At 37.9% G+C, this 23,928-nt stretch overlaps 1 long non-coding RNA gene across 1 annotated transcript in view; it reads right to left on the reverse strand.

The window, feature by feature from the left end:
- Positions 1-7,040: 7,040 nt before the first annotated feature.
- LOC134737037 (uncharacterized) overlaps positions 7,041-23,928 on the reverse strand; it is a 106,037-nt gene continuing 89,149 nt past the window's right edge. Inside the window, exon 2 of the long non-coding RNA XR_010121585.1 lies at positions 7,041-7,413. This is a non-coding gene — a long non-coding RNA (uncharacterized lncRNA). The remainder of the gene's footprint in view (positions 7,414-23,928) is intronic.

The raw sequence follows: 23,928 nt of genomic DNA on the forward strand, positions 1-23,928 counted from the left end.
AATTTTCTACACAGTGTGGTGTAAGATTATTGGAGTATTGACAGCAGGTGTACCATGGGCTGATTTGTGGATTTAGAGGCTCCTGTTGGTCACTGTATGAAGAATTGATTGTACAGGCACAAAAATCAAAGCAGGGAGGCCAGTTAGAAGTCTAGTGAAAGAGTGTAGTGAAAATGACGGTCACTTGGACTGGCATGCTAGCAACCAACTCGGCAAGAAATGGCCTAGAATTCTATGTGTCCCTCCATTCACTGGTCACAGAAAACAACTCCCCAGATTACAAGTTCAAATACACAACTGCTAGAAACCTTGTCCAACTACCCCAGTTTGATTAGCATCTTCCTTCTCAGGACTATGAAAACTATTTGTATATTCTTTCATTATTGCACTTTCCTCATTCAATTGTAGTAACTTATGTACACATCTGTCTATACCATGTTACCAGCTTGTTGAGTATTTTGTATTTAGTCATCTTGACATCTGTAAGGCCCAAGACAGTATGAGGCGCATGGTAAAAATAGTCAACATCAACAAGTGTTTACAATTTTCTGAGCACTTTATAAGTGTTGTTTCATTTGCCATAACAAGGCAATGAAGCAGGTACTCTTACTATCGTGTTTTCAAATGAGGAAATGGAGGCACTGGGAATTTAACTGACTTGTCTAAGTCCATACAACTAGTAGAAAATGGTGGCAGCAGTCCTCAATCTCATCTCTCTAAAGACAGAGACTTCACTTTTAACCATTTCCAATTCTGCCATAATAAATGTTTTGTTCTTGAATCTGAGAGAGAGATTCTGATTTAGTATGAAATTAAAATTAGCTTGAGTAGAATTATCGGTAGTTATAAAAAAATCTACTTCAGGCCTTAGTGACACATCTAGTGTCTCTATACCATAATTTTTCTGGTATAAGAGGCACTGGTTTGGGTTAAAATTCTCTGAGGCTGAGGCTCACAGGAGTACACTTCTGGGGTAGTTTGGTCTCAGCAGGCCTTCATGATGCCTCAGAGTACAGCACACTGTTTGTTACATTTAACTAAAATTTGCTGTCCTTCATCCATTGCTGAAAGTGCTACAGACCTACTATTAGTTTAATTTTTAAAAATCTGGTTTATTTTCCTAATCATAGTGATGTCTGTACCCTTCTATTCACCCAAGTGTCCTTTGAAATGATCACTTTTGCTTTTAATAACTCACTAGATATGAACGAGGCACAAAGCACAACTCATTATTGGATACTGCCACCTCACACCATTTTTGGAACAAGACAACGTGTAAATGAATAAACAAGTAACCAACCAAACCCACGACTTTGGCTTCACTATCACAATGTGCTGACTAAACTTAGCAACTGCCGATGTGAAAACACGTTCCCAAAGCAAATGTATGGGAAGAACCACCGCTACCACCTGGGCTCAATCAAGAGAAGCAGGAGGATTTTCTAAGCAGGTCAATTGTCTTTCTATCTTCAGATTGACAGAACACAGTTAAAATTATTAACATAATGTGTCTCTTCATTCCTTTCTACTGTGAAAGAGATGGGTGTTTCTTGTTTTCATCCCTTTGTTCCTTTCCTTTGCTGACATTGGATGCTGAGCTTCTCTAGAAAACTGGGCAAAAGAGGTGCATTGCTTTTCTCTTTTGGCTTACACTATGCTGCAAAGACAGTCTTGTTCTCTTCACCTCTATTTTTCCCACCCACTCCTCACTTGTGATTTCAGAAAGCCTGCTGTCTTTAAATCTAATCAAGCCTTCTGGAATTATTCCCAACCTCTGTGACAAACATTAAAATACAAATATTAGCAGGGAAACTGTAATTTTTAGGTCCTCAGAATTAGAGGGCTGGTGTTTACAGTCTTTATCATCCTTTCAACACACTCCAAAGACATCCTTGGCTTTAAAGACAATGCTGTGTTTGCAGATCCCAGAGGCAGAAGGTCGCTGAGTTATTCTGAAAATGAAGAAAAGCACCCTCACCAAGGCCAATGTTCCACAGCTTTTTATAAGCATTGCTTTTTGAAAGTGGGATCTTGTGGGATCTCATATTTGCATCTTGTAACTTTTTTTTTTTTTTTTCCTAACAATCAGGCTATTTTTTGCCAGAGAGACATAAAAACAAACAGAATAAAAGAAAGAACAGAGCCTAAGCTAGAAATGTACCTACTCACAGCGAGAGCCAGCTGAGCTGGTCTTGGGCATGTTGGGACATTGGTGAAAGCATAGCACTCAGCTCCACTGGGTTCTCTTTTTAAAAGGTGCCCTCCTTCATCTTCCTCACTCCAGGGATAACTCCTTCTCATTCCCTAGGATTTCTTGTGTCCCTAACAAAACCTCTTTACAGAGTCAATAGAAAGTGTGATGATGTGGTATATTGGAAACAGTACTCAATGTACAACCAACTAATTCCTGGCCTCAATTTCATCATTTATTAGCAATTTGACAAAAGGCAAGTGGTTCAACTCTGAATCTTCTTAGTTTCCTCATCTATAAAATGGGATCTCAACCCAGTCCACTTCACAAACTTATTTTTAGGACCAAGTAAGAAAACATAGAGGTGTATTCTATAAAATCTAAACATTGTGCAAATATAAGGCATGATTAATTTCTGTTTTATTGTCTTGTGCATGGTGCTTAGTAGATACTGATGATTGCTAAATGAAAGCTTGTGATTTGACAAATGTTATCATTCTACTAATGATTTATAATTTCACAGGAGTAAACCTGACATATTTGGAAAGGGAAATATACTAAAGTCATTCTTTTTGCAGTCAGTTGAATAATCAGATTTGATCATTAATATCAATTATTAGGTAACAAGGGGCTGGTACACTTTGGGTAACTGCAAACAGTAGACCATTCTGGCCATTTTAATTGAAATGATGCTGAAGTCACTTATGGTTCTATTACCAAATGGTTCCAAACTCTTATGGGTTCCACTCCTTACCAGAAATGCTGGAAAGTAAAACAAAACAACAAATTATATTCTGAGATCCACTTGCAATTGGGCAGGTGTGTAGCTTAATTTGGCAATCAGATGAACCTACAGTGAGATTTGGACATAGAAGTGAGTGCATGAGAGAATGGACATGTGCCTTGTGGCAAGTACAGTGGTGAAGACATCTAGGTATTTCAGGGTTAGCCATGGCAGAGTTTTAGCCTCAAGTTACTTGATTTGCTTGGGTCTAAATTCTGAAATGACTAAGAAATCACTGCCCTTGTTGGAGGCTACCTAGAAATGACTAGATTATATGTTCCTCATCTCCAATTGGAAATAAGAGTCAGATATTATAGCAAGCAATGAAAAAAGTAAAATTATATTTTTGCTCAACAAAACTTGTGAGTATGAAAATCTTGTTACATCATCTGTCTTGAAGATGGCTGCAGATCAATACATGTAGATTAATGACATTTTTTAGCTGGCTGTATAATGTATCCACCCTTTCTTCTTTCTACTTAGGCACCTCCATTTTTCATTGGAAACTTGGAATCATTTTTAGAAGCTGCACAAGATTTCATTGTATGTATACACCATGATTTATGGATCTACAGCTCCATTTTTACACATTTCTGTAACACATTTTTTACTATACTAAAAACGCTGTACTAAAAATACTTTTGACATTTTGAATTATTTCCTACAAAATATTCATAATTAAATTTTATGTTAATGCTTTTGATCACTTCCATATTCTATAATATTTCAATTTTTTAAAAAAGCTGTCTAAAGAATATTCCTTATACTAACAATCCATTTACAAAAGAAATTAGAAATGAAGTATTCCACCTTTATAGCATTGTCTAATATTTTATATTTATATTTTGTAATAGTTTATGATTCTCCAGAAAACCTTCTGTTTACCTTTTGTTCAACTCTGCTGTAAATGAGTTCGGAGAGAACAGAAAATCTGTAAACTTTCTCCTTGCTAGCTGCCAGGGATTCTTACCCTCATGGGACAGAGTCCATAGTTAAGGTCTTGCTTTGGAGTCTGCCTCCCACCCACCAACCCTCCCTTCTGAGAGGCTCCACCGCAAAATTAGTTGGTTGTGGGAATTAGACATTGAAGGATAGGAAGGTCTGCAGGGGTGGAAGAGAAGGAAGGAGAGGAGAATTCAGGGGAAAGAGAGAAGATGAGGGAGCAGGAGAGAAAACAGTGAAAAAGGTAAAGAGGTAGGAGAGGGGAGAAATAGGGAAGAGTTCAAAATAAGCTGCATCCAAATATTGTTCTCAGATTTGTTTAATTAATCCTATCAGAAATGCAAATCAAAACCACAATGAGATATTATCTCATGCCAGTTAGAATGGCGATCATTAAAAAGTCCAGAAACAACAGATGCTGGAGAGGATATGGAGAAATAGGAACGTTTTTATACTGTTGGTGGGAGTGTAAATTAGTTCAACCATTGTGAAAGACAGTGTGGTGATTCCCCAGGGATTTAGGACCAGAAATACCATTTGATCCAACAATCCCATTACTGGGTATATATACAAGGATTATAAATCATTTTACTATAAAGACACATGCACACGTATGTTTATTGTGGCACTGTTCACAATAGCAAAGACTTGGAACCAACCCAAATGCCTATCAATGATAGACTGGAAAAAGAAAACATGGCACATATATACCATGGAATACTATGCAGCCATAAAAAGGATGAGTTCATGTCCTTTGTAGGGACATAGATGCAGCTGGAGACCATCATTTTCAGCAAACTAACACAAGAACAGAAAACCAAACACTGCATGTTCTCACTCATAGGTGGGAGTTGAACAATGAGAACACATGGACACTGGGAGGGGAACATCACACACCGGGGCCTGTTGGGGGATGGGGGGCTAGGGGAGGGATAACATTAGGAGAAATACCTAATGTAGATGATGGGTTGATGGGTGCAGCAAACACCATGGCACGTGTATACCTACGTAAAAAACCTGCACGTTCTGCACATGTATCCCAGAACTTAAGGTATAAAAAAAAAAAAAAAAACTTTCAGGGCTTTTTGTTTGATTGGTTGGTTAGTTGCATTTTTGCTTGTTGTTTTGGTTGTTTTTTTAATTAGAAGGGCTGTTTTATTTCCCTTTTGCTGCAAGGACTGCAATCTTTCTATCAATAGCAAACTGGAGATTTTCTTTCAGATGAAGCATTTCTGCTCCTCTTCATCTTCGTTAGTTTCCCTGCAGGCAGGTGGAACGGCCATGCAGCTCTGGTTGTGCTCATGTCATCACTGTCATGTTGATAATCCACTCACTTGGCAAGTGTCTGACTAGACATAGCAGCATTGTGACCTAGCAGCTTCACCAAGCCATTGCACAGATGCTAACTGGCTCATCGGGCAGAGCAGTGGTCTAGACTTGCACACTGGGCCTTGGTTTCTCTTGTGCATGCATTGAATAATTAAGTGAATGTTCTTTGAAGTCAAGTTATAAATGGTTCAGAATTTGGGTTGTTTAAATCATGAAATATTTTGTGTCACTTCAAAAATAAGAATACTGATATTTTCATTTACAATAACATGAAATGTCAAAAATCATATAGGAATCAGTAGACAGAGGCCTTTTATTCCTGGAGCTGCACTGGATTTGGAAGTGGGGGTCTGTGAGGGAGAGAGGGGCCAATAGAAGAAGAAAGGGTGAAGAAATTTACTACTCTACCTTGCTGCCAAAAGAATCCCAGATATTGGCACTTCCTTCAAAATCAGGACATGCTGACTTAATGAAACTGATTCATAAGCCACTCTTGGGCATTTAATTATTCATACTATAGATATAATTCTATATGCAAATTTTTTATGTGCCAAAGGAGAAAATGCTCCTGCTTATTTTTTATGTGATATTTCCAATTAGGTCATTGTTAGAAGTGGCATGGAACTCTATTTTATTTTCTTATGGTCTGATACAACTTTAATATGTAAACAACATTGATACCGTGAAGAAAGAAATGGCTGCCTTCTTTGTCAATGAAATATTAAAAATCTTGAATTGTGTAAGAGTTAGGACATAAAAAAGATTAAATGTTCAAAACAAACTCTAGTTCTTAAAGTACCAAAAAAAAGGGAAATATTCATAGATTTAGCTCATACAAATATGTTTCAAACTCTGAACTTATAACATTGGTGAAATATACTTTCCATTGGTGTGTATGCCTTATAATTGATATTTTTTCTATTATAATATAAAACATCAAATCCTACAGTAACTCCTTGAATATGCTGTTCACAATTCTGGCTTTACCACTCAGAGCTTTGAGAACATTTTTGTAAGAATTACTCTTCCTAAGAATCAGAGTGACCTAACAGCTTGCACCATGCACTCCCAATCTGCTGCTTTTTGAATGTGTAAAAGATTAGATTGTTTCACTCCTCAAGTAATGAAATCATTATTTTCATCAATGGTCTTTTTTCATAGTAATTCTCTGCAAATTTTCTGCAGTGTTTGTGACTAATAATAAATTCCTTTACAAGGGGACCACTCTGCTTTCTGTTTTTTTTTTTTTCATAACACCATATTATGCTAAAATACTTCTTTTCTCTTGTTTTTTTATTTTCCCACATATTTTAAAATGGCAGTTCCAGGCGAGTGGAAAAAAACACTGGGCAGGACATCAAAAGATCTGCATTCAAATCCCAGTTTTACTATTTACAAATTGTGCGACCTTAGAGAGATCACTCCTTAACCTTTGATCCATCCTTTGTCTACTCATGCAAAACATGGATATAACTATAACTGCTATATCAAAGAAAAAATCATGTAAGTTAGAGTACGTTGTAAATCACAGAGTGATTTTGAATCTAAAATATTATCTGAGGGCTCTTCTTTCCCCTGTCTCCCAACTTTGAGCCTTCCTCTTTATCTTATCTTCTCTCAAAGTTTCTGTATTGATGACAAATAACTATAAAACTCCTATTGTGATCTCTGTTTCTAGCTTCAGTCACCGGCTCAACTGTCTAGATATTATAACATCCTCAAGGTCATGGAACTCTTTTCTATGTGTTTGCATATCTCAGACCAACCAACCAGAACAAAACAAGGGAGACTGTATTTGCTCATTCATAATTTAAATAAAACCTCAATTTAACACATCAGATCTAGCCATTTTTCCCCAAACCTGGATTTTCTTTCTCCAAACTTTCCCATTTTTCATAAATGTCACCAATACTCTGGAGGCACCTGGGAATCCAAGGCATTGTTGTTCTTTTGTTACCACTTTCAGTATTCAGTCTGGCATGAAGTATTTTTGATTCTTGCTTTTCTGCCTCTTTTGTGTCCCTCTCCTTCATTCAAGTTTCCTATCAGCATCCTGGTTTAGATTTGTATTACTTCCTGTCAAGACTATCACAATAGTCCCTTGGTTTACATCCCCAGCCACAAGTTCTCTTTAATCCATCCAGTACCTTGTTGCCAGATTCCTTTTCTGAAAAAAAAAAAAAAAAAAAAAAATTGTAAAACCAGGTCTGAGAGTGAACACCTAGACAAATTCAGACTTGTGTGAGTTTGCCTGATAGTTACATAAGGAACTTCAGATCTTCAAAGATTACCGTCACCTGAAAAGAAGGGAAGTTCTCAATAGTTGTGATAGGCAGCCTCTAAAATGGCCCCTGTGATCTCTCCTTTCTGGTATTCATACCCCTAAGTAATTCCCTCCCCTTGAATGTAGGCTGGACCTACTGGTTTGCATGTAACAAACAGAATATGACAAAAGTGAGGAGATGTCATTTCAGAGATCAATTTACAAAAAATAAACCGTGATTTTCTTCTTGCTTGCTCTCATTCACTCTTTTCCTCACTTGCTCTGAGAGAAGCCAGCTGTCATGTTCTGAGCTACTGTATGATAGGCCAATGTGGCAAGGAGCTGGTGTCTAGTCAATAGGAGACCCGAACCCTGCCAACAGCCATGTGAGTAAGCTTGGAAGTAGATCCTCCCCCAGTTGAGCACTGAGATGACTACAGCCCTTGTTAATGCCTTAACTGGAGCCTTAGAAGGGACCCCAAGCCAGGGGACCCAGATAAGCCATGCCTAGATTCCTCACTGACAGAAACTATGAGATAATAAATGCTTATTGTTTCAAGCTTCTAACTTTCAGGATAATTTGTCATGCAACAATAGATAATTAATATAACAGTTTAGTATGTATAAATCCACCTTGTTTTCTGGCCTTCTCCTTATCCCCTACAACTTGTGGTCTGAGCCCAGGCGGGCAATAGGCTGCGATAATAATTTTCAACAAGACTCTGAGAAGAGAGAACCTGCTACTTCATGGACCAAGTAACAGAGTATAATATGAGTGGGAGTTATCCCACTTCAGCAAAGGGACTAGGGAGGAGCTGAGTGTTATGGCACCAGAAGTACATTAAAAGCAGGAGAGATGACCATGATTTGGGTGCCACAATGTCTACACCAGAGATGACAGATGATGTCTTAGCAATGGTTCAGGACACCTGCAGCCATTGGTAGGGTCTATCACAGGGAGTTGGGAGGAACACAAGATAGGCAGGAAGAAGCCAATCAGAGTTATGCATAATACACCCCAGAGTCTTTCTAAATGACTTGAGGAAAGCTGGTACCAAAGCCAGAATGCATCTTCTTTGTTCCTTTTGTACTATTGAGGCCCCATTAATCCTCCATGTAGGTGGAAGTGTGGGAAATATGAATCTTACCTGCTTCCATCATGTCACCTCACTACTCTTTATTGTCTATATTTGAACATTCCAACAGTCAGATTCTAATTCTGTTCTGTCCCATCTATATTCAAATGGATGTGCATACTCTCTCTTAATGCACTGCATTCACTCTCCCCAGCCTTCTCACTGAATATAACTGTCCTCTCAGTCCTTAACTAACGCCTATCAATGTTCAAAGTAGAAGGGAAATCTTGTCTTACTTTCCATGTATCATGCAAAATGATTTCCATGATTCCTCTGTAAGTATCCACCGTGAAATTACGAAAAATCAATCTATCGATTGAGTATAACAATTGATTTAGAACATGCCTACTATTGGTTGGACATTCCCAAAAATGCACAATACATCTATAACATGGTCACTGCTCTTAAAGTCTCTTAATTTTATTATAAAGGGAAAACCTTCTCCTGTGAAGCAATCAGAGAACATAGATATATCAGCATATCAGTGGTTCTTTTAGAACAAGTCAAGTTGCTGCTCAGAGTTGCTTACCTTTTAAAAGAAAATAAGGTTAAGAAATAAGAGATTAAAATGTTTTTTGCTATTTCCACCCTCACCTTGATATCCATTATAAATGGAAACTTCTAGGCTATAGTGATGGCAAAGATGGTTGCCTCAAAGTTGTTCTCTGCTTCAAGCTGATTAATGAAGTTATTCCTGGTGAGACATTAGTTTTACTGCTCTCAGCTGTCTGTCACTAAATCCAGACATTTGGATCCCAAAAAGAAATCTTGAGGGAATAGGAATAATGTGAATAAACTAATTTGGCCAACATACAAAATTCATGTTGTAACTAGATATGTAATACCTGCTAACACATTAATACAGTCTGTTTCCTATGCACCCCTATTCTACTGGGCCCATATGGTTTAAGAAGCAGAAACCCTGCATTCCTTAAACTTATTTCATAGGATGGTTTCAGTCTGTCACCAAATAGTCCTTTCATTGTTTGTAACTTGCCTATCATGCTTGTCCCTGTAAAAGAAAATACTTTTATTAGAGAATAATTAAAAGTTGTTAATCATTGTATTATAAATAATATTTTAAAATATCACTGGATATAATTTTCCATTCTAGTAATTTTTGCTGTACTCAGCCCTTTACTCATCAAAGATGAAGTGGCCATTATTTGAGAGCATGAGCAGAACCAACCAAGAACAATGTTTCAGAATAAACTAACAGGAAGTTAACTAAAGATGGTCATGAAAACAAAGGCTTCCTGTAACAGCCTTGTGCCTGAGAAGGGAAAGTCTTCCCTAAATTCCTAAAGCTCCCCTTTAAATATATAAAAAAAAATCATAGAGCATAGAAATTTGCTGCAAGCTGTGGAAGAGAAAGAACATTCATTATGATTTTTCTGAAGACAATGTTTTGTCACACAGGGCATGACAGCCTGGAGAGTGATGAGAGAAGAGTCTGTGAGGTGAATGGTGCTTCTGAGAAGGGCTTAGTCCTGCCCCTCTTCTAGAATGAAAACCTTGATTGGGGATAAGGAGGGTACTGGGGGCAGAGGAATCTAAGGGCAGATAGGATTTATGCCTCACCTCCCAGCTGGCAACCAGTGATGACATGGGCTAGCTGTTATTGAGTAGAAACAGCAATTAGCTGTGTTCAGGTATACAGAGGTCTCATGAGTATCTTCTCCGGGTTCCCCAAGTCAGGGAAAGCTCCAGAATTTCACCCCAGGAAGGATTTTTTTAAATATCAAGAGGGCATGTATATTGGAAGATTCTCGTGTTAAAGAAGAGTGTAGATGTTACTACCAGAAGCCATAGCAAGGACCACAGACATCAGAGACAACAACTGCTGGATATATTTGGATGACTTGCCCCAAATGTATGTAGCATCCATTACTACAGAGTATTGTAAAGGCTCCTGGGGATAAAACACCCCAGAGAGACCAGAGAACACCCCAGGTCAGCATGTGTCAGACAACCCTCTGACGCCATGAGGTTTCAAAATTTCTTGGTGCTCACATGCCTCTGGCTGGAAGAGAAGGAGGGAAAGGAGGGGAAAGAACTATGAAAGCCCGAGCATTTTTCCCAATAAGATGAACTAATCTGGGAGAGACATATTTTCAAAAAGAAAATTCCCTTTAATTAGAAAAATTGGCCTAAGCACCGTGGCTCACGCCTGTAATCCCAGCACTTTAGGAGGCTGAGGTGGGTGGATCACTTGAGGTCAGAAATTCAAGACCAGCCTGGCCAACATGGTGAAACCCTGTCTCTACTAAAAATACAAAAATTAGCCAGGTGATGGTGCGTGCCAGTAATCCCAACTGCTTGGGAGGCTGAAGAAGAAGAATCACTTGAACCCGGGAGGCAGAGGTTGCAGTGAGTTGAGATCACGCCACTGCACTCCAGCCTGGCCGACAGAGTGAGGCTCAGTCTCAAAAAAGAAAAAAGAAAAATTAAGGACTCTCATGACCATCCCCAATCCCTCCAGCCTTCACTCATTTATAGAAACAAGGTCTTCGGAGAGAGCTCAGTTCAGTTACACAACACTAGCACTCCAGTTCTTCCCATCTGAATCATAATGACTATAAATCATGATGACTTTATCTGACACTCCTTATGACTATTTCTTCCTTTCCAAATACTTTTGAGGAAAATGAGCAATATGTAACATCCTAAGTTTTAGTGTTTAGTTCTGAAACATAATTTAGCAATATAGTAAAAACTCATCATATATTATGAGGAGTCCAAAATCTTCAGTTGAGTAAAATGTGGGGGTAATGATTTTCTAGGTTAATGAAATGAGGAGCCTGGGGAAAGCTGGCCAACCACTGATCACATTATATCCAAATTTATGTCATATCCGAATTCATAATACTGTAGGATGCTTCATCTGGGGAGGAGTCAGGGTACTTAAAACATGCTGTGATAAATGTTTGTTTTAAAATAGCCAAGATGAAGAGGCACTCTTTTTTTGTAAAACAGTTTTATTTCTTTATTTTTAAAATCAGAGTGGTGAGCAGACAACCAATAGATAGGGAAGTCCTTTAGGTGATGGTCTTTTGTCTATTAAAAGATCTTTTTTATAATGCAGTAGTACCCATTGTTACTATAGTTCCTTGCTGAACAGATTAAAATTCTATAATACTCGATAAGAAACAGACAGCAGCTCCTAGGGGTTTTGTGGAAAGCTCAACCATTCTTTCTCTGTGTGCTGGTGAAGCCATGTTTTGTGGTGATGAGTGTAAGGTAGCTCAGGCGGCTGACTGAGAAGAGTACTTTCCTACTTTGGCCAATGTATGTAAACTCTTCTACAAAATCTTAAATTTAAACATTGCTCCTTAGACTCCTCAAAATAATACTTTATTTTGAAATGACTTTATTTTTTTAAATATTGACCGAAACACAACCTGTCTCATTTTACAGATTTGAGGGATAGAAAATGGAGTTTCTCTTCTCCTAGCATTTTAACCCACCCCCATTGCAATGTTCTCCTCAGCTTTTTCCTCTTTGAGTGGCAGCAAGTCTGCTTTGCCTTCAACTGTGCAAAAATGTCAACAAAATCACTTCCATTTGAGTTATCACAACTGTACCTACTTCCCCCAAGCAAATGACTCCATGTAATGCCATTAACACCCCTCACCATTGTATCACAACTGGTAGGGGATGAATGAACAGACTGATGAAAACTGCCTCTTTTTTTAAAAAAAAAAACAATTTTCATTTCAAATCTCCTACACCAGCATATCAAGCCATGTCTGAATATTCAATTCCTATGAACACAGAACACTTTAGAGGAGCCCTCCAAGACACCACTGAGAGTGCTCTCAAAACCCACTAACTTATACTGCCTCTGGTCTTAGACAATCAGATTCTCCCTGATTATGGATGAAGAGAAACTATGGTACTGTCCAGCAGAAGCTCTCAGTAAGTAGGAGTCATGACCATTATTCCTATGGCCAGGCAACAGAAATACTGCAGAAAAATTTAAGCATGACCTCACTGTTGTTTAAAAGTCACATACGCATAGGAGGCATTGTAATTTTGTACATGAAGAATGCCAGTTGACACTTGCTCCATAGCTTATAAAGTTTTCAATTTGGCTAGTTATATTTACATGATATAAAATAAGATTCTTAGAGCCATTGGTAAGTAAAATACAATTCTCATACTCCCTGTGTTATAATCATACAATCATCACTGTTTTAGAAATAATTGTAAAGGGGATATTTGAATACTCTGCAGGCAGAGCCACAGAAACAGCAATTCCTCCTGTAAACGAGCTGTGATTTAAAATTTGAAATCCTAGCAGCAAATTGTCTCTTATACCTCCCAACCATAAAGTCAGAGCCAAAGGGGGAAGATAACTGGGTGCCAAGCAAGGGAGTTCCCACAGGATGGATATTGTCAAATAAGTCACACAACCTCCAAAGCAGCTCTTTCATTGTGTGTTTACAATCAGTATGTTCCAATTTGGTGATACAGGACACACTGGAGACTTTCCCATTATTTTTGTAAACAGTATGTGTATTGCAACCATTGATCAATTTACCAGCACTTTCCTTGTTTGCTGGCAGAGAATGCTTAGAAACAGTATTTCCACTGGAACATCATGCCAAGAAGTTTGGGCCCATTTGAAAAGGTCAAATCAAGACCAGCATCTGTGTGTGCACAAGTGTCAATTGAAGACTGGCCACTCCTTTGTTCTCTTCTACACTTTTACCAGTCTTTTAATAATTGTATTTTAATAAAAACAGAATACACGTTTCTAACTCATTTACAACTAAATGATAATAATATTATTTAAGATGGTTTTCCTATTAGCATCTTAGAACCAGGGACTTGAATTTGGCACATTATAAATTATTTTAAGCACTCTCACTTCTCCCTATGTACAGAGTTTGAGTTACTTCAAGCATAGTACAAATGTTTATAACCCTAATTTTACTTTGTAATACATTAATCTGGTGTCAAACCTTGCCAAATCTAACTACAATTTGTTTAGACTTTCTTTAATCTTTACATGTGCCCAGCTGAAATAGACTACAAATTTAGAGTATAATTTTAGAAATAAAAAAGCAACTGCAATATGGAAAAACAATTAAATCTAATAAAAAGAATGTTTTCCGATTTCAAGTTTTGGATTGACATCTAAACTACACATCAGCAAAATAACCAGTGTTATTTAACAAGTTTTGTTTGCAATTGCTATGCAATTTGATAGTTTAAAAGTTGACTGTTCTATTTTTCTATCAGTGAAAACTCTTTATTTCATGAAAGACTAGACATGTGGCCACTTGAAAAAGAACTAGATGACTCAACAATCATTCATCAGTTAAAGGCTTTCCATCTACTTTAAACTGTGTTCAGATTCTTAGCTACTAGAGTTCCTAGCTATTTTATTTTTTCTGGAACTCAGAAAAGTCCATTAGTAGTTTTCATAGTATAACTCCAAAAAACCATAGAAGTTTAGGATATGTCTTTATTTAAGCATTGATAACTTCAGTGTTATAATTATACTGATGTTTTTCCAGAACTCTTATGTGGAGTTTCAAATGATTAAATGTCAAATCTCTCTAGGGTTTCCATGTTGCTGTTCTCTAAAAAATCATATGCTAAACATAGTGATGTCTGTATCTACATAAAAGATGATTATGCAAGGTCTAACTAGCATGGTAGCCCCATGCAAACTCTAAAAAACAAACCCAACTTTTATAATTTTATAATTTCACAACAGTGAAATTATAAAAGATTTTTTTCTTCTAACATCACACAGAAGGAATATAGATTCTTTTCCAGCTGTCATTTTCAACTGGCACTTTGTATTAAAATGCTCAATTTCCAAAAATACTAGTGCTGGAGATAGTCAAATCAGAACCTCTAGGGGTGGGTCCCAGGCATCAGTATTTTTTTTCGAAGCATCCTAGAGGATTCTCATGTGAAAGCAGAAAATCAGTGACTTGCAGGAAAGAAAATTAGGAATGAAACACAAGCTGGATTAAGTTTACAGCAAACAAAAGCTCAGTGCAAGACTCTGGCCACAGTTTCAGGAGTCTGGGTGAAAGTATGTCAAAATTGGTTTTAATGCCTACAGCACTGAGTATTTTCTTTGATGCAGAAAACTTGAATAATAGTTTCTCCATTTCTTCACAGGCTTGATTGGATCTTAGGCTTGACAAAGGCATTATTTAGTTCACAAATATGCATTGCGTTCTAGGCAGTCTGCTAGGCACAAAGTGACCTAGAGTAGAGAACACCTAGCCAGGTACCCATAAACCATTTATAACAACCAATTGTGCTTTCCAAAACACATTGACAATAATAATCACATGGAACATTTTTCCTAGGTAATTAATCTTTACAGTGGTAACATTGCTACCATTCACTATTCTTACAATTCCAATTATCTATGACAATTAGTAGTGAAGTGATTTTAAAAAGACAAACGGGAGTCCATTTCCGGGAGGAAAACCCTCAGTTTGAGAGCTTAAAGTATAACAGCAAAATCATAAGAAACTTCACATAACCAGACATACAGGTAAATACATCTTAGAGTAGTCATAAATGAAGCCAACTTTTGCAGGGCAATATAGGGAAAATAAAATCAGTAAATCCTTTATGCTTTTTAGGGTGACACAGTTGAGTTCTGGCTTCTGGATTGCTAGTTTGGTTCAGGAATGGTTTCATCTACGAGAAAATGTTCTTTGATGGTTTTACTTGTCATAAACTTGCTCCCTCTCCCCCCAGATAGCAGAGAAAAAAAAAAAGACAAGCTTCTGTTGGATTGGATGGATTAGTGGTGGAGGATGAAGGTAGGGAAGTCCTGGCTAAGGAAGTGCTACTTTAGGTGAGTTTTAATAGAAAAAAACACAGCTGTATAAAAAAGAATGTGTGGGTGGGGAGGGAGGAGCATGTTTCAGGCCAAAGAAACAGCATATGCAAAGACTATGAGTCATAAACCAATGGGGTTGTTTGGGAATTTCCAAGAAGTTCAGTATGACTGAAGCATTGGAGGTGTGAAGGGAGGGCTGGGAGTTAAAGCCCGCAAGGTAGGCTTGGGATGCACTAAAAAGACATTTGCAATTTATTCTACAAACTCTGTATAATCTTTGAAGTATCTTAAATAGTGAGGAAACACCAAAAGACTTCTATCTGAGATACAAAGAATTGTTTTGAGAGCTTTAGGGATGAAGCACTGACACGGGGTGAGTTGGTGCAGACTGGAGATGACCTAGAGGCTATTGGAAGGGAGGCATACCCAAACTCAGGAATAGTGGTGGGGAGGAAGAAGAGTAGAGGATGACAAAACCGTGTTTATAAGATATAATCTCTGCCATGAGGGTTGAATGAGGAAAAGAAGGGTAATTCCCAGGTTTTTGGATTGAACAACTGGTTACTGATAAAAAACTTTTACGGAAATAAGATATAGAAGAGAATTAGTTCTGGTGGAGGGTAAGTGCATGCAATTGTAAATGCAGTTTTAATAGCTTGAGAAACAGGAACAAATTGTCTCTAAAACCGTAAAATAATTTTTTTTGAGGACCCAAGTTTAAGGGCATTTTACAAAAAATAGCTAGTTCATGCTCTTCAAAAATGCCAGAGTCATAACAGACATGGGGAGACTGAAGAATTCTTCCAGATTAAAGAAGACTGAGTAGATTTGATAGTCAAATACACTCATAATCCAGAATTTTCTTTCTTTACAAAGAACATTATTGGCAGTTGGAAAAATTTGAGTACAGTCTATAGATTAGCAACTAGTATTTTATCACCACGATACTAATATTGTATTCATTTTCTGATTTTGTTAATTGTGCTGTCGTAATGTAAGAGAATGTCCTTGATTTTCAGTAAACATACACTAAAGTATTTATGGGAAAAAGGATATACAACTTACCCTCAAATGGTTCAGGAAAAATAAACCTCTATATGTATAAAGACTGAGTGCTAAAGGTAATGTGATAAAATGCTAATTTTTGAGAATACGAGCAAAGGGTATATAGGAACTTTTGTACTATTCTTGCAATTATTCTGTAATTATGAAATAATGTTAAAATAAAAAACTGAAATCAGCAAAAAGTTTTTTTGAAATATTTAAAGCTCTTAGAAAAGCATAACACAATGCCTATATTCCCTCCAACTAGAATAAATAACAACTAATATTTTCTTATTTACTTTCAGTCATTTTTTGAGGCAAAATATTACTTCATAACATTTTATTTTCTGTAAAAATTATTGTATATATGTGTATCTGCAGAAAAGGAGGAGGATGGTAAAGACTATATACTGAAGTACACTTAATCATCTCTTAAAGTAGAAATAATCAGGCCCAGAGTGTCAGATTACTCCAGAGACTGGGGTGATTACCCTCTAGGCTTTAGTTTTACTGCATGTTTACTTCAGCAGAGCATGATTTAGTTAGCCTGTGAAAGGGTCAAAGGGTTAAATTTTTATTTTAGTTTCTGTAGAAAAGCCAAACCACTAATTCTTTTCATATATCAGAAAACCCTAAGAAAACACTTTATTTCTCCTGTTGTTTCCATTTGATTAAAATCCACATAGAAAAGCTACTTCAAAGGTGCCAGTCAATTGAAACTACAATAGGAAAAAGGACAGGCTATTCACAAATATCTTTCAAGAGTCTCTTTTAAAAAACAGTAAATAGTACAAATGGGTAAATATTGGCAGAATATGTGACACCAAATACTGAAAACAGTGGTAGAGTTATAACTTAAGTATGCAACCAAGATGGAACTTTTGCAATGATCTTCTCACTCTTTGCTCTTGGCCACCATCCTATCTAGAAGGGCTAAAGGTCACTGCTCAGTGCTTATTTGACTCAAGATGGAAGTCAGGAGACTTATTCTGAACAGAAATTTGAGAGGCACACAGGTCATTACCTTAGCCATGTATGATGTCTGGTCTTCCTCAGGTATCTTTATCCTGATACTCATCTTTAAGCCCTTTAATCTTACTTTTCTTGGTAAACACAAGAAAGGCCAAGTGAAGGATAGGAATCTAAGACCAGACAGCAAATCAAAACACTGTCAACACTGGCACAAATGGAGCAAATCCATGTGGCCTAACGATCAGAAGCAATTGTTTCCAGGGCTGGATCCTGGAACAAGGAGCTCACCACTGCCAGGCAGAGAAAGGAACTAGGGGTCCTGGGAGTTGGCAGTGCTGACTCCCCTGTACTACCTCTGCTTCTGTTTTATTTCCTCTCTCTCTTTTCTTTTATATCTTCCTGCTCTCCCTCACTTTTCATTATTTTCCTGACTCTTTTAAACCAAGGAGAGTTAACCAAAATAGGTTAGCTCTCCTTGAAGCACCGCACTGAAGAGGATGCGCTATCATCTCTCTTTGGGAATTTAGGAAGCCTCCCCCACCTGTCTCAGATGTCTTTTGGTTCCTCCTTTTGTCTGGCAGAGAACAACTCCTAAGTCACATGGTAATGACTGTTTTTCCTACAATCTCTTCAATAGACAAAAATATGATTCCCTTTTTCATTTTGAGTAAGTCTCCCCACATCATGTCTTCAAGCTGTGACTAAAACTTCTTAGTCTAAGCAAATACAATTATTTTCATGACAATTTTTATGTCCTGGCATGGAAAATAAATATCATCATTGTTGAGTGCTGTGCCCTTCTTTCTGTTTACTGATGAAAAACACGGCTGGTAGGAAATGGAAGGTGTCATAAAGATTTATATGAAAAGGGTCGGGGTGGGTGGTGGAGGAGAATTACCTTGAAACACAAAAGAACTTCTGCTCAACTGGTCACTTTCTTATTGAAAACAGTGGCAGCCGGTTGTGGTGGCTCACGCCTCTAATCCTAGCACTTTGGGAGGCCAAGACAGGCAGATCACTTGAGGTCAGGAGTTTGAGACTAACTTGGGCAGCATGGTGAAACACCATTTCTACTAAAAATACAAAAATTAGCCACGCATGGTGGTGTACCGTACGTAGTCCCAACTACTCCAGAGGCTGAGGCAGGAGAATCACTTGAATCTGGAGGCAGAGGCTGCAGTGAGCTGAAATAGCACCACTGTCTCCAAAAAAAAAAACAAACAAACAAACAAAAAAAAAAACAGCAATGGCTACTAATGTAACCAACATAAAATATCCTTACATGCCAAATGTTTCTGAATATCCACATTTCAGTATAGGCCTTAACACTGAGGATGTTTAGAACCTATGGTCTCATCCCCCAGGAATTTATATTCTTGAATGCTTCATAAGGTCATTAAATATTAAAGAATCATTTAGTAAAGATAATTCTATGTTTGTGTGCTTTACAGTAATATATCTGAGGAGATACTCACCTAAATAAAAATCGTGTTTATCTCTAGGTGGTGGTATTTCATACAATTTTTAAAAACATTCTTTGTATTATTATAATACATATTTAATGTCTTAATTATAGTGTACAGTCAAGAAAAATAAAATTATTTTCTTTGCTAATTGAAAAGTAGATCTTGAAACATTTCAAACATTCATTATTTCTCAGGGTTGAAAGTTATATTACAAAAAGTATGTTTTTTAATGCAAATCAACTTTTTGATGAAGTAAAATTAAAAATAATTTTTGTTCCTCTATAATATTTAGCTTTTTAAAATATTGGGTGTTTGTGAAATTCCTGACATTATGTCCAGTTTCCTGTGTGCAATCTGAGTTGCTATGGTGACATCACTTTGTACTTGCATCTGAAATTTCTATCTTGTAGTTTATAACTTCGTATTACCTTATTCCCACTGAAGTTTTTAAAAAGTGGTTTTGATTTTTGCTATGAGGCCCAAAGGACTCTTGCAACCCTTTCTCGACAGAGAGACCACTAATCAAAAGCAATGAAAATAAATCCTTACTGCACTTAGGAGCAGATCCAGACAGATCTCAGCCCCCATCCTCTCCCACCTACCATCTGGACCTCCCTGCAGCTATGGGAGCAGCAGGAGAAGGCAGAGAGGAGCACCTCCCCCGGTCCATTAACAGTGGCAATCACTAGAAGCAAGATCCAAAAAAAAAGAGACCCTAAAGTCATGATTTCCCTCCATTACCAATGCTTCTCTGACCTGACAGGAGCTTTAAGAGATCCTCTAAAGTCCTGTTCAAATCTAAAATCTACAAATCTACAAATAATTAATAAGATAAAAAATAGCCATTCAAATTGGGTGTTTTACCCTTCTTACCAGAATTAGGGATTCAATTTAGATCAACTTTTTGATGTCAGATGTATGAATAAAGTGTCATGGCTCAATTCTGTCCCCTACTCCTCCTCCATTTTCAACATTTTTTAAGCTGATATCCTTCTCATAAAACATCTTTCAATCAATTAAGTGGTATCTAGTTTCTTAGTAAGCATATGGCCTTCTCTGGGATTTGATCCATCATTTATTCTCTCCTTCTCTCTGTCTTTGCCTCTGTCTCTCTCCCTTCTTCAGTTATTCCTTTTCCATTGACCACTCATCCCAGTTAGTAAACAGGTCCAGCTCTTCCCACGTTAAATTAACAACAACAACAAAAAAGTCTTCACACTACTTAACACTCTCTCCCACTTCCGCTGCAATCCCATCATTCTCCTCCCTCCACTATATATGCCTTCACTTTCTTTTCCTACCTGCCTCATGGCGGTTTGCTTCCTTCTGTTGTCACTCTTCTGCAGCCGCTGTCATTATGGTCGGCAATGGCCTTTAAACCAACACTCATCTTACTGGAACTTGCTGTGCCATTTTATTTTGTTCATTTTTCTTAATTAAAATTTGCTTCCGTCGGGCTCATGAGCACTAAATTCTCCTGGTTTTTCCCCATTCCACCAGACTTCTGGCCCATTTCTCATTTTTTGCCTACTGCTCTATACTGGTGTTTTCTAGAGCCCTATCCCATGTTTTCTTCCTCTTCCTAGGCGCCTCACCCAACTGATATTATCAGCCATTCCTATATATCTCCATCTCTCTTCTGAGCTTCACATTTGTATTTTTAACCAGTGACTACTCTTTCCTCAGTTATCCACTGAATCTATACATTGCACCAAATAAGACACACACAAAAATTAGCCTGACTGCTGGTTTCTTTTCACTCATTTTCTCCTCTTTTAAGTCTACCTTTTGTCCAAAGATACAAATCTTATCATTTTATTCCTCTGCTTTAAAAAATTGTAGGGTCTCCCTAGTGCCCAAAAGATAAAATGCCAACCCCTGACTTGCAGAGTCCTTTCTCTTCAGCCTACCTTTCCAGCTGCATTTTCTTAATTTCTCCTTTTTATGCTTCTAAACCTGCCAAGTAACTGTACCTTGGGTGTACTCCCCCGTCACATCATCTTTATAGGTTTGGGGTTTCATCTGTGGTTTTCTTGGGCTGGAATGCTCTTCACCAGTTCATATGTTTCTTCCTAAGTTAAATTTTCCCGGATTCCGCCCCCCTACCCCCACCACTGTTTGTTGATCTCTACCATAACATTTTTACCCTACTGCGGCCGGGCGAGGTGGCTCACGCCTGTAATCCCAGCACTTTGGGAGGCTGAGGCAGGCGGATCACGAGGTCAGGAGATGGAGACCCTCCTGGCTAACACGGTGAAACCCCGTCTCTACTAAAAATACAAAAAATTAGCCGGGCGTGGTGGCGGGCGCCTGTAGTCCCAGCTACTCGGGAGGCTGAGGCAGGAGAATGGCGTGAACCCGGGAGGCGGAGCTTGCAGTGAGCCGAGATCACACCACTGCACTCCAGCCTGGGCGACAGAGTGAGACTCCGTCTCAAAACAAACAAACAACAACAACATTTTTACCCTACTGCAAACCTTGGGCGAACAGGATTTCCCTACTTCCTGTGTCTAGCACAGTTCCTGAAACACAGTAAGGCTTTTAAAATACATGAATGAATGAACAAGTGAATTTACTGCAGACATACAATGAATAAAATTTATGGATGGACAGAAAAATGAGAAAGTTTGAAATTCAAGTGAACAAATAGGGTTTTCATTTACATTTGAGTTCGTCATATTTCTGTGAATCATTCATAACAACTCTGATTAATATGTGCCGTAATAGGACTCTCCATTCTCTCCCCAATCCAAGAGTTTTCAGCAGGGGAAGTACGCCTTTGGCAACCCTCGCACCCCGTTCCCTAACTTTGGCTCCATTTCTCTCTCCAGGAGCCCTTTCCTCTTCTTTCCACCATTCCAATGTCCAATGGTGGAAATTCTTTCCATCATTAAGCACTAATCCTGTGCTCAAATATTGTACTTAGCTGAGCACAGAACTAATTCAGATTATTAAATTAAAACAATTTTTCTTCATATTTGTTGCAGCATAATGGTAGTAAATTGGGTAACTAATTGTAATCAGCTTTTATTCATTCCTCCTTCTTCCTCTCCTCAGTGCTTATAAAATAATGCCCGCAAACCTTATTGGAATGAGACAGATACAGGAAAGTATTTATGACCGTTGTAAGCAATGTCTATATTGATCCATTGCTAGCAGAAGATTTGGAATATGTTTTCAGATCTTTGCTCTCTTTTATAATAAATACTGGGATACTATGTCTAGGAGTAGAGACATCTAGACAGGATAGCATCTATTTGAGAACCAATTATTTTGGGTTGCGATACTCAGTCCATGGAATTTGTAGGAGAACTAGAATGGCTGAAAATTGGGAAGATTTTAATTTTTGGAGTCCTAGGCCAGTAGTGAAATAGCTGCCCACTTACTACCTTTTAATTAAGTGTCAAAGTCATATAACTTCAATGGACTATTGTTGCTGGTAGACTCCATTTTAAGAAGAACTATTTATCATCATTTTGGGGAGACTGATTACTCAAATGTTCACAACTAATTAATTGCTAAGTATCAATAAACACACTTGGGAACATTAAATATAAATGGAATGTCACCTGAGGAAACAGGCAGTCCAAACTTTCTTCAAAAAATGTCAATTTTCTATTTCACAGAAAGGAAGTGTTTTTCATCATTAAGGCAGTTTTAAAAAGAACAATTACAAAATATTAAAATTACTTTTAATAGTTTGCCTGTATTTCCAATACACAGATCCTGGACAGATAGAGGTTGCATTTTTCTCAATTCAGCTACAATTTTTAGGACAACATATGTATTAGATGTTTCTGAGCAGCTATGCCGTGTTCCCATCATCCTTTGCTTTTTTCTGTCCAAGAGAGAACACCAAGACTGAAGCCATTGAATCAGCCTTTAATATCTATTGTTCTTAGTAACATTGAACCAGTGACAGAGCTGAATGAGAGCCCTTTAACAGCCTGGGGAAAGCATGGCATCATGTTCACGTCCTTGTCAGAAAACTGAGCTAGATAGAAAGCCTCATGCTACAATATAATTTTTGTTAGAGCTACAGATTGAGAGAAAAGAGATGTTAGGCTATAAGACTAACATTTTAAGTGTATGCCTAAGGGGTGCTAATACAGGAAATGCTAAATATTCAGCACTATCACTCAGCTTTGCATATGGAGAAAGCAGGTTTAAAGACTTGAAGAGAATAAAATATATTATCGGCCAGGCACGGTGGCTCATGCCTGTAATTCCAACACTTTGGGAGGCCGAGGCAGGCGGATCACCTGAGGTCAGGAGTTCAAGGCCAGCCTGGTCAGCATGGTGAAACCCTCTCTCTACTAAAAATACAAAATTTAGCTGGGTGTGGTGGTGCACACCTGTAGTCCCAGCTACTCGGGAGGCTAAGGAAGGAGAATCGCTTGAAACTGAGAGGTGGAGGTTGCAGTGAGCCAAGATCATACCACTGCACTCCAACCTGGGCAACAGAGCAAGGCTCTGTCTCAAAAAAAAAAAAAAAAAAACAAACAAACAAACAAACAACAACAACAAAAAAACACAAAACAAAAATAAACCCCCAAACAAAATATATTCTCAGAGATCAATCTGAGGGACCTATGGAAGGACTATAGAGAAAAATCTCACCCCTCAATGATGGTGGATAGCTCTCACAGGTTGCTTAAATGCATCTAAAACTTGGATCTTTTTGGCCTCAGCTGGTGAAATCACCTCCCTCACTCCTGCTGTCTATTACCTATTGAATCACTGCCCCCTCATCAGTAGGCAGAGTGGACAAAATGGCCCTGCTTAATGGAGAATAAGAGTTCCCTCTCCACCCAAATAGAGAGGCTTGCTGGTAGAATGGTGCTTAGATCTTTTACTCCCCATTAGCTATGTATCCCTGTTGAACACAATATCCCTGCTTAACCTGCGCATGACATAAAAAGCCCAACTTCTATCTCTTCTCTTGCACATATTTTTCCATACTGTTAAGATGAGGTAA

Source organism: Symphalangus syndactylus, chromosome 6, assembly GCF_028878055.3.
Source record: "Symphalangus syndactylus isolate Jambi chromosome 6, NHGRI_mSymSyn1-v2.1_pri, whole genome shotgun sequence".
Classification (NCBI taxonomy): domain Eukaryota; kingdom Metazoa; phylum Chordata; class Mammalia; order Primates; family Hylobatidae; genus Symphalangus; species Symphalangus syndactylus.